This window comes from Equus przewalskii, chromosome 27 (assembly GCF_037783145.1).
Source record: "Equus przewalskii isolate Varuska chromosome 27, EquPr2, whole genome shotgun sequence".
In the NCBI taxonomy this organism is placed as follows: domain Eukaryota; kingdom Metazoa; phylum Chordata; class Mammalia; order Perissodactyla; family Equidae; genus Equus; species Equus przewalskii.
In genome coordinates, this window is record NC_091857.1 from 16,066,217 (window position 1) to 16,084,334 (window position 18,118).

Sequence of the window (18,118 nt, forward strand, 5' to 3'; positions counted from 1 at the left end):
AGCTTCGTTGCCCACCTGGCATTCCAAATACATTCTTCACATCCCTGAACCCTCCTTTTTATCTCTATGCTTTTGAAGATTGTTTTTCCTCTGCCAAGTATTCCAACCCCTACTTTGATCGTTAATTGTCTATCATTCATTATGGCTATAACTCACTATATTAACATACTTAGCAAATTCCACAACAACAGCCAAATAGTTGATACTTAAAACAAAAGTCCAGCATTTTCTGATTTTATTATCTTGGCATTTAAAAAATTGTAAGTAGTTAAGTATAACTTTTGAATAAATCATTGGATTGCTCATTTTCATCAAGAAGTCGGGTGTCATGAGGCCCCAACTTTAGAAATATGTAGACGATTGACATAGACACACGGTGCTAAATGAGGTGAAGTGAAGCAAACCAACAGGGCAGGATGGAAGTGTCAAAACTGACGGGCCCATGTACATTTGTAAAATGTGTAGGCAGTTTTCCTGGAGGCCAAACCCACTGGGTGGCTTGTGTTGAAAATAACATCATAATCTTCTTAAGCAATTGTTTTATTGTCTGTACCACATATCTAAAACTGCTGCATTAAGAAAATTAGTCATGCTGTTTACTTTGTTCCTCTGCTAATGAAACAAATGATTTTTTTCTTCATAAGATAAGGAAATTTTAAATGCTGTTCCCAGGCTGAGAGAACATTGGGCCAGTTACTCCCACCACATTCTTCTTCTGGGAGGACACAACTCCCATCTGATCTAGGGCTGTTCTTGTCTGGCCTTGTTCTTTCCTAGCTACATCACCCCTTTCGCCATTAAGGAATGACACGAGCTTTAGTTTAGTCTTGAAGTGAGGGTCATCGCTGTGTTTCAATATCATGAGAGAAATAAATGGAAAATGGAAAGTTGTCTCCCCATTCCATTCCCAATCCCAGCGTTAAATAACTGACAGGCCAGGGAGTGAAAGGAGGAAGGGAACAAAGAGTTACTGAGTCCATATTAGGTACCAGGCAAAGCTTCCAGATTCTGACTTTCCCCATGGTTGAAACAATGTCTTAGTCATCTCTATAGCCCCAATACCTAACACGGTTCCTGGAACCTCGGCAGATGCTCAGTAAGCATTTATTTACTGAGCTAATCTCAATCCATTCCAGATGTTATCTCACTTAATCCTCACAACCTCAGAATCCTCACAATTTGGAAATATTTTATTCATTTAACAAAAAGATTAAGTAAGTTGCCCGACATCACATTGAAAGGCCTAGATTACAAACTGAGGATGTAAGACTAAAAGGCATCTTAGAAGTCAGCTAGAAAAATGTAAATTTTGAAGATAGATGAAACAAAATGTCCAGCGAATTTAAGTGACTGTCTCATACAACACATTGCTATAGAAGTGAAAATCAAGACACACATACGCATTCAAGCTTAAAACATTCTGGACAATGAGTTTGACCATACATACGGGAATGTATAGGATGTCATTGACATTTTGAGATCATTTGAGGATGGCTGCAATGTGGCAGGAACAAAGATGACTAAGCAATAGATCTGCCCTTAAGAATCTCAGCATGTAGTGAAGATGAAAGAGAGAAACAGAAATAGTACAATAAAGCAGAGCCTATGCTTTTACAGAGTTACGAACCAAGTGCTGTGGGAGCACAAATGACAGAAAAAATAACTCTGCTCTAAAGAGAAAGAGGACTAAGGATGTTGTTAAAGAAACAAGAGCAGGAGCGAGGGACAAAGTCACAAAAGGTCCCGATGTGGAAAGAGAATCATGAGAAACTCTGTAGGGGGGTTGCTTAGAGTCTGTGGGAGGAAATGGTGGGATATAACGTTGGAAATGCAGGTTGTTATCAGACCTGAAGGGTTCTAAGCACGTCTGTTGCTGAAAGGATAAGGATGATGCTCTGACACATTTCATGACAAGTACCCAGAGGAAACCTCGTATGTGTTGGCTGACCCATGGCATCTCCCTTTAACTTCCAGGGATTCCTTCCCAATCTGCTGGTTCCCTTCTCTGAATTTGACCTTCCGGAAGGAAAACTAGTCCAATAATTGAATCCTTTTTTTTTTTTAAGATTTTTTTATTTTTTCTCCCCAAAGCCCCCCATTACATAGCTGTATATTCTTCGTTGTGGGTCCTTCTAGTTGTGGCATGTGGGACGCTGCCTCAGCGTGGTTTGATGAGCAGTGCCATGTCCATGCCCAGGATTCAAACCAACGAAACACTGGGCCGCCTGCAGCGGAGCGCACGAACTTCACTCGACCATGGGGCCAGCCCCCCAATAATTGAATCTTGATCCAAAATCACAACCAATTGTCTCACAACTCACAATTTCAACAGTATAAAAGCACTATAGATCCCTAGTGTTGCAAGAAGGTAAGAGTTTCCTCTTCTGGATGAAACTACCTTCTTCCTATGACAGAGAGAAAGAGTTGGTGCACAGGGACTTGATTTAAAAGAATACATATGGGACAGTTTACATAAACCATGTAGGTCAACAAGATGGGTGGATAGAACACTAAAGCATAATTGAGACAACTTAAGCAATTGTTTTTAAACTGAGTTTTGAGAAATGATGTGAGATTTCACATCAAGGATATTCATGTGCCTTTAAGAGCACTGAAGTAATCTGTAATTATTTTTGCATAAGTGATATAAATTATAATGTTGCCTAATGTTTGAGAGGCTCTTGTGCCAAACAGCTTTCCACCACATAGCTCTCCTAAGAGAATGGAAGTCCCACGAGCCTGTGTACCTAACAACAGCATGTGTACATGACATCATGATTTCACTTCTCAAGGGATAAAATGAGTCACATCTGAAATTGCTTCATCTCATGGAAGCCAAACAACCTGTGAATTTCAAAAATATGGGCTCAGTTTATTTTACAGAGAGTTCATAGGCTCAAAATGCATGTCCTATTCTAATCTACTGAAGCAAGAAAAGACTCATGGCTTCTGCTGAGTGTACCTCCCAACCTGCTTCTGCATCTGGAGGAACCTGTGTTACTTCAAAACAGCAAAACGATTTTTTCTGCTACAAGTTTTTCTTCAGTCATGGATATGCTTCCAGGATTCCATTTCCTGGTGGTGTTCCTTTCCCCGTTAAGGCAGGTCCGCCTGCGTTTCAAACGCTTCACCTGCTTCCTCAGTGGATGCAGGTAGACTCTGCTTCCTTTTTCCTTTGCTTTCGGAGCCAGATATTCTGTTTCCTAGCACACTCCTCTATTTTGGCCTTACGGAGTGTCTGCTAGTGAGACATAAATTTTAACGATTTCTGGGTTTGCCAAAAGCATCCCCCATCCCATCAAATCTTTTCCACTCTTACTCCTCCTACTTGGATCATTCTACCTAAAATCCATCCTCTCACCAGCCTAACATTTACCTTAGACCTGATTTCTATTTATTGTTGTCCTGGCCAGCTCCCCTTCAGCATGCATTGTCTACCTTTCCCGGGGCTCTGCACATTTTCTGAGCAAAATCTCTAATGACATGTACCTTACAAACATCCCTACTGACCACAAATGTGTCGTTTTGAAACTCTCCTAATAGGGCTAGATGCTTTTTGTGCTAAATTTCTAAGTCTCCCCCTCTCTCAAATCTGTCCACATTATCTAAACCCTCCTCATATATAGCTTTTTCAGCCTTTGGGGGCTGGTTCTCCTATGGTTATCATTTACTAGCCAGAGCTTTCAGAAGGCGCATCTCAATTCAGATGGTCCCCAACTTACCATGGTTCGACGTATGATTTTTTGACTTTATAATGGCGTGAAAGCGATATGAATTCAGTAGAACTTTGAATTTGTATTTTGAATTTTGATCTTTTCCCCAGGATAGCAACATGCGGTACCATCCTCTCTCATGATACTGGGCGGCAGCAGCAAGCCACAGCTCCCAGTCAGCCATTCGATCACGAGAGTAAACAACCGATACACTTACAACCATCTGTACTCATAAGCCATTCTGTTTTTACTTTCAGTACAGTATTCAATAAATTACATGAGATAGTCAACACTTTATTATAAAATAGGCTTTGTGTTAGATGACTTTGCCCAGCTGTAGGCTAATGTAAGTGTTCTGAGGACATTTAAGGAGGGCTGGGATAAACTATAATGTTCAGTAGGTTCGATGTATTAAATACATTTTCAACTCATGATATTTTCAACTTGTGATGGGTTTATCAGGATGCAAGCCCCTTGTAAGTCAAGGACGATCTGTACTTCCTTGGATCCTTGTTCTACCTGGTGAGGTCAGTGCAATATGCTCTCTAGAATCTTGCCTCTCTTCTGGTATTGGAAATCTGTGGTCACATTCCTTTTTATTTGTCCCATCTTTAAGAGTAGTTGGGCTATCTAAACAGAGAAAGAAATTTATTGGAAGGACATCTGCTTGTCCACATCCTCGGGAAGACTAGAAAAATATGTTCAGAAGGGGAAAATAAAAAGAGAGGCTACCCCAACAAAACCACAGCCAAAATCATGCCACAGAACCACTCCAGTGGGGACGCAACCACATATCAGGGCCACTGCCAAGACCATCCCCCCTGCCAGCTCAACATTGGCCCTCCCATTGCTTTGGTTGCCAGTGTGCACGCTAACACCATACAGCCAGAAAGATCTCCCCAATGTTCCTGACTCTTTGCATCAATAGCTTCTGACTTGAAACCTGAGACACTTGGGTTTAATTGTCAATTTAAGAACCAAGGCTGGGGCCGGCCCCGTGGCTGAGTGGTTAAGTTTGCACACTCTGCTTCTGCGGCCCAGGGTTTCGCCAGTTTGGATCCTGGCGTGGACACCGCTCATTCAGGCCATGCTGAGGCGGCATCCCACATGCCACAACTAGAAGGACCCACAACTAAAATACACAACTATATACTCGGGGGATTGGGGGAGAAAAAGCAGAAAAAAAAAAAGATTGGCAACAGTTGTTAGCTCAGGTGCCAATCTTTTAAAAAAAAAAGAACCAAGGCTTTCATTCAAAGGAGGTTGGAAACCAGGCTTCAGGTCTATTCAGATTCTATAGCGGAAGATGAGCTCTGCCACCCAAGAACCGTACAGTACAGATGTCCTAAATGTAGGTGCAGGTTTCAGATTCTAAACAGACAAAAAAATGTCCACTGCATCTTGATTGCCTTATGGAATACCTAGTTTACCACACATCAATATATCGCACTATAGCTGGGAGTCTTACATGGAATACGTCTCTTTCATCTTCCTTCACCTTTCACTGCAGTTCCCAAACTGTGCCCTGAGATGCCCTGGGTGCCACAGAGAACTCAGGAGACCCAGCAAAATTTTAAATTTCCAAGGACAGCACAGCAGCACTTGTCAGACACCACAGCTACCTCGAGGCGACTCACAGCTTCATTAGATCATGCCATATTCCTCTCAATGACATTCCTTCCTTTGCAAAGCTAGGCTTTCAGTGGTTGCTGCAATAAAAAGCAAGAACCACATGAAAATCAATGTGGAACAGGAAATGACAGTGGCAGTGTCCAGACAGTTGAAGTTGGTGAAGTTGGACAGTGCCCAAGAGGAACGCACAGCCCAGTTTATTCAAGAACAAAACTAAATATTACTTTTTCTTTATGAATATATATTGTTTTTATTCAAGAATGTGTTTACTCGAGAATCAAACTAAATATTACTTTTTCTTTATGTCTATATATTTGCTTTACAAATAGCTAGGTGGTTGCTAAAACACACACACTTATTAAGGTGTCTGAACCTAATAGCTTAATAAACGGAACTACTAGGCATTTCTTTTGGTCCAGGGGTGTTGTGGAAAAAATATTTAAGACACTAGTGGTACCACGAACCGAAACAGTTTAGGAAACTCTGAACTACCACAACTTCTATTGATTTAAAAAAATGCTTTATTCTTTACAGTCCTGCGTTGTTCATGGGAAGCCAAGGGTGAGTAGACAGCCCATAGCTTCTCCCTCGGATGACAGGTGTCAAGTGGGTGATTGGGATTTCCATAAGTAAACGACACAGCTGGGGGACACCAGGAGATGAAGGGACAGAGGGTTATACCAGTGAATGCTGAGAAACCCGAGGGACAAGACAGATTCAGGGAACTTCTCGATCTCCCAGATAAGGGTCTCATGTGCCCATCACCTAGCAGAACTGTACTGTACGACTGCTGGTAAACATAAGGATGCCTACATGTACGGTGGAGAGAGCTTGAAAAATGACTCTGACAGGTGGAGAAAATATGAACATGATGTAAAAACTTCCAAGGGTGGAGAGAAGAAACAGCTATCAAGGATGTTATTTGGCCTGTTTTAATTATCTTGCTTAGTGACATTTCCAAAGATAGTAGCATGTTTATGGATGAGTTTCAAAGGGGAGTGTAGATAAGGACTGAAGAACCTTCCACAAGTCATTAAATCAAGCTTTCTCTTCCATAGAAAGAATTTATTCACCCAGCAATGAGCCTTCCAAAATGCTTCCTCTGTGTTGACTTGAGTTTTTTGGTATTCTAGAGTGAATTTTGTATATTAAAAAAATTATTTAAATGGTTATTTACTGATATTAATCCAATCTAGTAAAGCTACAAATTCAAAAGCCTACTTCTTCTTTTTTTCTCCCCAAAGCCCCAGTACATAGTTGTATATCCTAGTTGTAAGTCCTTCTAGTTCTTCTCTGTGGGATGCTGCCACAGCATGTCTTCATGAGGGTGTGTAGGTCCGTGCCCAGGATCCGAACCTGCAAACCCGGGGCCACCAAAGCAGAGTGTACAAACTTAACCACTCAGCCACCAGGCTGGCCCCCAAAGCCTGCTTCTTTATAAGACTTTTAAGTTCAGCTTGCAAATATTATTTCCCGAGAGCCAGCCCAGTGGCCAAGTGGTTAAGTTCGCGTACTCCGCTTCGGCGGCCCAGGGTTTCACCAGTTCAGATCCTGGTCACGGACATGGCATTGCTCATCAGGCCATGCTGAGGCAGCATCCCACATGCCACAGCTAGAAGGACCCATAACTAAAAATATACAACTATGTGCCAGGGGACTTTGGGGAGAAAAAGGAAAAAAATAAAATCTTTAAAAATATATATGTATATTATTTCCCTATTTATAAGTCTAGCAAGTTTTAACAGGAACTTTTAAGAGTTCTTTGAGTTATGTTTGATCCCACAGACACTCTTGAATAAGCAAATAGCTTCAAACATGTTGAACAGCATTAATAAATTTAATAGCACAACCAGAGGCACTCACAACCAGAATATACAATTATATACTGGGGGGCTTTGGGGAGAAGAAGAAGAAGAAGAAGAAGAAAAAAAAAAGAAGATTGGATTGGCAACAAATGTTAGCTCAGGTGCCAATCTTCAAAAAAATATTAATATATTCTCTATCTTTTAAAAATATTTCAATAGTCTGACTTAACAAGCAAAACCTTCCTAACTATTAATTGGTATTCTTATTAATCTAATAAGTTTATTAATGGTGTGATTCTCAAGTTCTCTGAAATGTTATAAATGCACAATAAACTTTTTAAAAAAACAAAAAATAACAAATATTGGATTCCTTTTCATACAAAATATTAATACTATGGCTTTCAGTCTCTTAAAATTTCTATAATTCGGGGGCTGGCCCCATGGCCGAGTGGTTAAGCTCACGCGCTCCGCTGCAGGCGGCCCAGTGTTTCGTTGGTTTGAATCCTGGGCATGGACATGGCACTGCTCATCAAACCATGCTGAGGTGGCATCCCACATACCGCAACTAGAAGGACCCACAATGAAGAATATACAACTATGTACCGGGGGGTTTTGGGAAGAAAAAGGAAAAAAATAAAATCTTTAAAAAAAAAAATTTCTATAATTCACTTCAAGGCTTCCAAAGACTAAAGCTCCGCAGTTAACTGAAGCTTCCTGCCCACTAGGGAAGAATTTACTAACCAGTTAACTAAGGTTACATGTTATTACAAGATTACAGCAATCTCAGTAAATCATAGACCTGAAGCTACAGACAGACAGAGCGATTCTTCTCACCTCGTCGGTGGTGTATCCAGCTCCTTTTTATATCGCTGTGTCATAAGCCTTGGAACTTGAAGGAATTGGTCTTGAATAATAAGTGCAAGTAAATAACTATTAGAACTTCCATATAGTTATCGCGAAGGTATAACAGTTAATTTTGCTACAAGGCCCTCAGGTGTAAGATCGTAACATAACTATATTCTTCCAACCTAATAAAATCTAATTCCTTATCTTGTGGTCAAAGTTCTCTATTATCCTTTGGGTTCTGTGAAAATCCCAGAGGATCTGGTATAGTCCAGATTCAGGGGACATTTTTCTCATCTTTTAAATCTCTGTAGTCACAGTTGATAAGGCCATTGTCTAAATCCCCCAGTCCCTTGAGGGGGGCAGCTCTGTGATGAGCCTGAGAGCCTCACGTAGGGTCCAGTCTCCCAGAAGCATCAGCACACCTTGCTATCAGCAGTCTTGCCACCACCTGGGAGCACCCAATGGGAGAGGTCTATTCACAGAACCGGCCAAATTTCCAAATGCCTCCCTAGATCAGCCCGTCACCACCTCTCCTAACCCTGGTAACTTCACCACTGGCACAATCCAGCTCCAAGCCCAACTTGCAACAAACTAACCTGGAAGGGAATTGTCTTCTGGATGACAGGCAACTTTGGCTGTTGACCCAGCAACGCAAACTCCAGTTGGGTTACCGTCTTCGGAGGCTGGGGATAAAATACCTGCAGCAAGAAGAACAAATAAATTAATATCTCAATAAATTATCCTGCCACAGAAGCTATATATTTGTCCTAATAATAGTGACCTTACTCAAAACATTTTCTAGAATTGCTTTTATATATGTTTTAGCAGCTGTACAAGAAGGCTCAGTTCTATAAATCATACCCAAAGACGTGTGTGGGTGACTATAGAATTGACTGTGACCCTTTTATAATAATACTTTCGAAACCACAGTTTGTGGTTTATAAATCACGTCAGTGTAGAAGTATGATGTGGTCAATATTTAGTAAATGCTACTTTGAAAACAGTAGTTCATAATTAGCATAACCTAAGATCATTTTAGTGAGCATTTAAATACAATAAAAAGACTAGGTAAACCACATGATTCTCTTATTATAGATTATGTCACCTTATTGTCTAGTATTAAAATTATCAACTCTCAGAATAAGTTTTTAGTTCAAAAGTACAACTGTTACAGAGAAAACTTGCTAAGTTATATCATGCTCGACTCAATGGAAAACTCATGAGAGTTTATTTTGTGGGGACAGCCAGTTATTAAATAATAAATGCAGAGAATAAGAAAGAATAAAAAACCTAAACATTACTGATTGTATTCTCTTATAATCTTGGGAACCTTAGGTTACATGATTAATCCTTTCACCTCTTCAAAATCATTTAAGATAGATTACAGGACTAAATTCAATGAAGATGTCAAATTACAGAATAAGATAGTTTCGTGAATAAAATCACTCAACACACAGTTAAATCTATGAATTCTTATTGGTAATAAAAAGCAAATAAATAAATGAGGGTGAAAGGGAAGCCATTCCTTAACCTAAATGACAACTAATAAATATTGATGGAATAAGAAAGATAGACATAGAAGGAATAATAAAGATAGATATTGTGACCATCACAATAATACTTGATTCATGCAAGAATCATCAATGGAGTGGTCGGCCCCGTGGGGCAGCGGTTAAGTTCACACATTCCACTTCTGTGGCCCGGGGTTTGCCGGTTCGGATCCCAGGTGCGGACATGGCACTGCTTGACAAGCCGTGCTATAGTAGGCGTCCCACATATAAAGTAGAGGAAGATGGGCACAGATGTTAGCTCAAGGCCAGTCTTCCTCAGCAAAAAGAGGAGGATTGGCAGCAGGAGTTAGCTCAGGGCTAATCTTCCTCAAAAAAAAAGAATCACCGATGGAGACCAAGGGATCATCGATGAATAAGAATTTGAGTAGAACTTGAAGAGAAAGCAATTATTTGCATCTTTTCAAACTATCTGCCCACAGAGTGCATTTCTGGCCTGAAGATCCGATGGTGAAGCCCAGGATAACCCAGGGAGAGTGACAGGGACATTCCAAAGCGGAGAAAGCGAGGGAAGTGGCAAGGCAATTCTGATATTATCCTTATCCAAATACAGGGCTGACGTCTTGGTTCAGACTCCAAGAAGCTAGAAGCTAAGGCTAAAAAAAAATTAAAAATAAAAAAAAATAGTTGAAGATTTTAACTTCCAACCCTCACAAGTGAGACAGAATTTGTAGTTTGAGTCTAATCAAATTAATACCCTACTAAAACAAAATATCAACACTCTTAGAATGAATATAGTGAATCCAAAAACTTCACAACCACAATCGTGAATGTCCAGAAACAGTTCAAAATTTTAACATATGAAGAACCAGGAAAATTCCCAAGCGGAAAAAAATCAACAGCCTCAACTCTAAAATGACCAAGATGTTGAAATCATCAGACAAAAACTTAAACAGCTATTCTAACTACACTCCAAGAAGTAAAGGAAAAATACTCTAAATGGAGGAAAGGAAAGGAAATCTCAACTGAGAAATAGTAAATAGTTTTTAAAACTAAGTGGAAATTTTAGAACTGAAAAACACAGTATCAGAAATTATGAAGAGAAAAATAGGAAATTTGCTATTGAGACACTTGATATTCACCATCCAAATGAAGTGGTCAAATTTTACATCCCAAATAATGGGATAATCTGGTCTCAAGTGACTTCTGGTAAGATGCACTGAGAAGGACACGGCATTAATTTCATAATATTTCTGCCAAAAATGCATAAGCTGAATTTAATCCTGAGGAAACACAAGACAAACATATTTGTATTCTACAAAATAACTGACCCGTACTCTCCAGTGTAATGAAAGAAAGAAAAGTCGCTACAGAATAAAGAAGACCATGGTAGCCTCTAAAATGGCCCCAAATGATCCCTGCCCCTTGATATTCATACCCTTTCGTAGTCCCCTCCCCCAGATTGTGGACTGGATCTGCTGACTCAGTTCCAATAAATAGAATACAGCAAAAGTGCTGGTGCCACTTCCAATATCAGTTTTCAAGAAGACTACTCTGTCTTACCCAGTCTCTGACTCTCTCAGCTGCTCTGAGATGCCGAAGATGCCCTGTGCCACATCCCCTTGGCCCACCTGACATTGGGGCCACTAATGTGAACAGTTTCACGCATGTTGCAAGTGCTCTGCCTTCAGGGAGTCCTGCGGTGTCCCTTGGGGTATCCTCCTACACCATGGAAACTTACACAGTCTTCGTGGGGGCACAGCCTGGAAGGACAAAGGAGTTAATAAATGATGGGGGATGTGTGTGAGTGGATCAATGCCCCAGCCTCCTTGTCCCTCACTGAGACATTTCTGAGCCACATTCCATGTGATTCTACAGAGGATCCCCAGAGTAAATGGGCCTCATTCTTCCACAATAGTTTCCACCTGGATAGCATACTCTTTAATGGCCTTCTCTTTTCCTTGTCTCACTTTACCTACTTCCTCACTTGTGCTTCCTAGGCTCAATATCACCAGGCGTTAGGTAAATGCAATAATCTACCTGCATCCAATTCTTTACTTTAGGCTCTGCTTTTGCAGGAACCCAAACTAAGACATACAACAACATTCATTATTCTTCTCTTCCTTTAATGATAAAATCCCATGTTTTAGCTGCATCTATAGCCATTTACTCATTAAGTTCCATTTCTCTACCATCTTTCCAACTAGGTATATCTACATGAGTTTCTACCAATGGGATGGATATAATTATAATTGATCTTATATGCCAAACCTTACCTTTAAAAGAAATAAGAGTGCATTTTTTAAAATTATTTTTTCTGTTTATGACAGGTGAGATGTAGATGTGATGGCAAGAGCTAGAGCAGTCATCATGGACCCAGAGATAGAAGCTGTATTTTGAGGATGGACTGAGCTTCCATGCCACCCTATACTGCTGCACTCTGGGCTGTTACAGGAAAAATAAACAAACTTCTCTCTTCTTAAGCCATGGTATTTTTGAGATCTCTGTTAAAGAAGCTGAGACAGTATCCTCAGGGAGGAAAAGACTTTGGACAAAGCCACACAGCTTTTGAATAAAAGATTCCACAGCCCAAGCTCTTAGTAAGCCATTTATTTGTTGTGGATGAGTGACGTCCTTCCTGTGTCTTGGGGCAGTAAACAGGCTGAGAAATATTGCTTTATCTATGACACCTTCCAGAAGAAATTTACCTATCTTTTTTCCCATGATGGAGGGAAAGACTGGTTCTGAGTCCCATCAAAATACAAATGAAAATAGAAATCGTGAAGCTCTGGAGAAAACTTGAATCTATTGAGGTGAGTTTCATCTTTTTTATAAGACCCAAGGCAAAATATTTAATCACTGTTATAGGCTAAAAGGTGCCCCCCAAAACCCATATGTTGAAGCCCTAACCCCCAATGCCTCAGAATGTAGCTATATTTGGAGATAAGGTCTTTAAAGAGATGATCAAGTTAAAATAAGGTCATTAGGGTGGCTCTAATCCAGTTTAACTGGTGTCCTTAGAAGGAGACGAAATTTGGAGGCACAAAGAGAGACCAGGGAGATGCACTCACAGAGGAAAGACCATATGAAGAGGCAGCAAGAGAGCAGCCATCTGCAATCCGAAGAGACTGGCCTCAGAGAAAACCAAACCAAGACACCTCGATCTTGGACTTCCAACCTCCAGAACTGTGAGAAATAAATTTCTGCTATTTAAGCCACCCAGCCTATGGTATTTTGTTCTGGCAGCCCTAGCAAATTAATACAGTTTTTTACCTTCAAAATCAAGGGAGACTCTAGCATCTATTTCCACCGGATGAGTAACTAAGTAGAGGAATAAATGAGTGGTAATGGTGCCATTGTGCTGGGAAACATAAAGAACATTTTGCTCCATAACAAGCCATTCATTAAATAAATACGTTTTAATTCAGCTTGACTGAGGGAGAAGAGTGGCAGAGAACCTAGCTTAGATATGTGTAGGAACAAAAAGGACACAAGAGTCTCTGTGAACTAGTCCAGCTTTGCTAAATATAAAATGACATTGGTCTGGAGGCATCTGTAACTAAGTCAAGACATCTGAAATGATGAAGCAGCAGAATTCTGAACCACAGGCTGAGCAGCTACATGAATTTCCAAAAGGGAAGAGTTTCCTAAATGAACCATTAAAATTTTATCAAAAGCAGGCCATAGGAGGTCGGATGAAAATGAGGTTATACAACTCTAAAAATATATATATATTTCATGTTTGATTTTTAATGAACCAATTATTTCCATGGTTATAGGAAGCTTCCTATGTTCTGATATAAAATACTTTGAACACCGAAGGTCAAAAGCTGGACTCATTCTTTTTTCTAGAAATTACCCTTCGGTATATTCAGTTTTAGTTGTTGGTACCATCATCCTCATAATCATCCAAACTAAATTTTCATTTTTGAATAGACCTAAGAACCAAAACCACTCTTCCATCGCTTTCCATAGAACAGCATCCTGAGATTTCCAGATAACATTTTTAAACTGTCACCATTTGCAACTACTTATCTCTGTGAAGCAAAATTATGTTGCCACGGTACAACAAACAAAACTAGGCATAAAAGAATTGCATAGCTGAGGCTAATAGAAGACACAACCGTCATCCACAATCTCTATCAATTTTATATTCAAACAAATGTCGGTAGTTTCATTGTTTTAATTTATAAAATAAATACACCCTAATTAAATTTCCAATATAATTTTTATATTGGTGTATCATACAAGATTTAATTTGGAAAAAAATTCTGCTGCTAAAACCACTTTAAAAAAATCATTGATCAGTAGAACAAAAAGCAAGGTCCTTAATGAGGGACACAATAGCATGACCCCGCTCACCTCCTCACCCCCGTCTCTTGCTCTTCAGTCACTCATGGAGCCCTGAAAAGCCATCTTGCTGCTCATCTGTTTCTCCTTCTGTCTTCTTTCGTCTACAATGTGCTTGCTCCTTCACCCCATGTAAGGCTCATCTTTTAAGACTCACTTCACACTTCTCTGAAAAGCCTTTCCTTGGCCACCAAAGCCCGGTTAGGAGGACCTCGTTCGTACATCCCTTACAATAACATATGTTTTCAATTTTTATAGGTATTTATCTACTTTGCTCACTAAGCTCTGAGCTCCTAGAGGAGGGATGGTGCTAGAGACTGCCTAGCACGTGGTAGACACTCAGAAATATTTGATAAAGAAGGAAGGTAAATGGATAAATAAACTGTGGTACATCCAAACAATGGAATGTTATTCAGGGCTAAAAAGAAATGAGCTATCAAGCCGTGAAAAGACACGGAGGAAGCTTTAACTCATATGACTAAGTGAAAGACGCCAATCTGAAAAGGCTACATACTGTATGATTCCAACTATATGACGTTCTGGAAAAGGCAAAAACGAAGACAATAAAAAGATCAGAGGTTGCCAGGGGTGGGGGCAGGGGAGAGATGAACAGGCAGAGCACAGAGGATTTTTGGGGCCGTGAAAATCTTCTGTATGATACTATAATGATGGATACATGTCATTATACATTTGTCCAAACCTATAGAATATATAACACCAAGAGTGAATCCTAAGGTAAACCGTGGATTTGGGGTGATTATGATGTGTCAACACAGGTTCATCCTTGAAAAAAAAAAAAACGGTACCAGTCTGATGAGTGATGTTGATAAAGGGGAGGCTATGCATGTGTGGGGGCAGGGGTTATATTCCTCTCAATTTTGTTGTAAACCTAAAACTGCTCTAAAAAACTAATTTTTTTTAAAAAAAAAAAAGGAAGGAAGGAAGGATGATGGTGGAGGGGGAGGGAGGAAAGAAAGGAAGAAGACAAGTGCATATTAAGGGGCTATAAGTGAGGCAAGTGTTGCAGTTATGGTATGATTTGAAGGAAATCAAAGACTTGAGCTCTTTGCTCAAAATTATCTCTAACATCAGCTTTCATCTAATCTGAAATTCCCACCATTAGAGATTCATTTTTCAGGTTAAGGATTAGGAGAAAGTAACCATTTAAACTGAAATACTCCTGTACATCTAAAATATGACAGCATGTCCCCAAGGCTTCAGACTAGGTTAACTGAGAGGGGAGAAGGGCCTGGGAAGAAAGGACAGGAAAACAGAGAAGGAGACCTATTCCGTGCCAGTTTCCCAGGATGAGTGGGAGAGGGAGGGTGGAATGTTACAAACTCATCAGCAGCAATTCAGTGCCCAGTTATGACATGTTTCAACACTGCCTTTTTGTGTTTTTTCAGCAACTCTGGGAGACGGGAGGGTGGCACACATTTCTTCATGCGGAGAAACCGAGCTTCTAAAAGATTAGATAGAGGCGAAGCTGGCAACAGCAGCCAAAGTTTTCCACGGTCTCCTCTCTCCTAGACCAATGCCCTGTGCAAGGGAGAGAAACTGTGTTACCACCCTAATGATAATGTGCTGATTCTGTTTGTTTAACTAAGGCCACGCCAGATGAGCAGGCCATAATTACAGTTGCAATCCATGTCTCTGATACAGCTGAGAGAACGTCTGTTTCACTGAACTGAACTCCAAGGGAAGGTTTCGCTCAAGGTTGAGCCGGGCAGCCTCCTGCTCTCTGAAAACGATAGTGCCCTTTCAGTTTCACGTTGAACACTTGATCTGAGCAGCGGGATTTCCTACAGCCTGGGCTTCAGATGGTTTACTTTGATTTCTGGGGGCAATAAAAGAAGTTTGCTCATCTTTAAATGGTATTCGTAGTGGCCCCATCATCATAAAATCCTTAACACATTTTTCCGTGTCTGGGTGGGAAGAGATCTGCTTTTTTATTGTTACACAACTTTACTTGACTCCTTTTGGGGAATTTTTCCCCCACAATTCTCTCCTCGTCTTTCATGCTTTGCAGAAAATAACAAAGCCTGTCGTTAACGGTCATTCCTTCTTCTAGTTGACTTCAAATGTTATGTTTAATTCCTTGAGATGCAGAAATGGAAATCAATCCGTTGTTGTGTCACAGATGATTATCCAGAGTGGGTTGAAGGATGTTCTCGCATTTTGCCAGAATCTTTCATACAGTTTCTGCTGCCCTCTTCTCTGTCTGGTCCTCTCTCTCTCCCCTCTTGGCTGCTTTTTAAATCATAAAGCAAACTGGAAACGGAATTTGACTAAAATTTCCAGAAATAAATCAAGAGAGATAAGTAAGCTGAGCAGGGTTGGGAGTAAGGAGAGATGCATTTGAATGGTTCTGTTTCATTGTTCCCTCAAACCATCTCAGACTTTCCTTAAATACAGCCCACAGTTTGTGGGCTCTCTAATGAATAGTGGCCAAGTGGCAGCCTCACGTTTGAGGTATGCTATTACCATTTTTTTTTTTATTCTCTCTCCTTAATTAGGGGCTTTAAAGGGAGGTAGCCCACAGTTTCTGACAAACAGCATTAGCTTCATCAGAATGAAATGTCTGATCCTGGACCCTTTCCTGAAGACCTGGCTGCTTTGTTGAGGGGCTGCATCGAATCTGTGACATTCTCTATGTTTGTAGAATGCAGGAGGAAGACCTCGACTGAGGATGAGTTCCAGAGGCTATGAAAACAAAATCCCTGTTCCCAAAGGTTTCATTTTCTAGAACTGATTTTAGTATACCTCAATAATAAGGCAGGGGCATAAACTAGATCAGTTTTCACTGAGTGTCAGTTTAACTGTGACCGGTAATAAGAAATACATTTTACCCAACCAAACACACACACACACACACACACACACACACACACACACACTACACACACAACAAAAATTTTGTAAAACAATATTTATCCCTAGTTCTTGCAAATCCTTCTACTCTCCATTCTATTTCATTTCATTTTTTAAATGCAAATCTCCACCCACTGAATTGATTTTACACACTAAGAGTTGCAGCCCACGGTTTGAAAAACTCTCAACAGGATGCCCTTTTATTTTTTTCTAACCCTGTAATTCAATATAGAGCGATTTTGAACTGAGGGCAAGCCTGATGAGTTTGAGGTATGGAATAAAGGAATCTGATCAGCTCAGGGTTTGTTGTGTTTTTAAATCTCTCTGTGTGTTCATTCTCTTCACCCCAGAGAGGACTCCATTATCTTTGCTCAAAGAGCAGACACAGCTCTGGCTGTTTCCCCCGCTTCTCTTTGATCCCTGGAGCCCGCTGGGCCCTCCCCCCAAGCCCTGCCCCCTACACTGGTTGGGTTGTTCAGACTCTGGGGGTTTGCTGGGCCGGGAGCCTGCGGAGGTTTACTGAGCTATTTCCCTGTCCCCACCCCCAACCTGCTCCACTCCCCGCTGAGCTTTCATTCCGGATCTGCCAGGTTAATGGGATTATTGTTCTTCTCTTATTGTTCCTCCGGTATTTCATACAGGGCCTATCACTTTGTTCCTGGGACAATTTTTAGTTTGTTGCTGAGATGACAAAAGTGAGTGAGGATTGTATATTAGGAATAAATGTTTCTTCATCAGCCAGGATTTAATCTGGGAAGAATTTACCCGCTCTCAAATGAAGTACTTCTGGAGGTGATTTAAAAATAAGATGTTTTTTGACAGATAAAAGACACCGCAATGTATCTTAAGCCACAAGCCACATTTTTTCAAAAGCGTATATCATCATCAAATCAATTGTACAGCATTTTAGGTTCAAATTTTAATTTTGGTCAGAAAGATAAATTAATAGACTGATTATATTATTTATTTTACCCACAATATTCAACATTTACTGAGCACCTAAAGCAGGTACAAAGCAAGATATGTAAAACATATCCCCTGACTTCGAGACATCTAGGCCTTCAGGAGAGAGAGAAGAAATGCATGCAAACAACCATATTGTAAAAGAAGATTTTAATAAGTGACTTGCACACAATACAGTACAAAACCCAATTGTAGCATCTCTCTTTACAGAATTCATGAGTGCAAAGAAAGATATCATTCGTTCCTGTTCTGTCTTTTCAAATATGAGATTGCCAAATTTCTCCATTCCCCATTTTGATTAAATGCATGATTGAATGAATGAACAACTGAATACACATACACTTTGTGCCATGTGCTGGGAGGGCAGTAGAATGGCCTTCTGTACGGAGTTCATTGACCTCCCCGCCTTCCAAGGACACCGGGCCTGGGC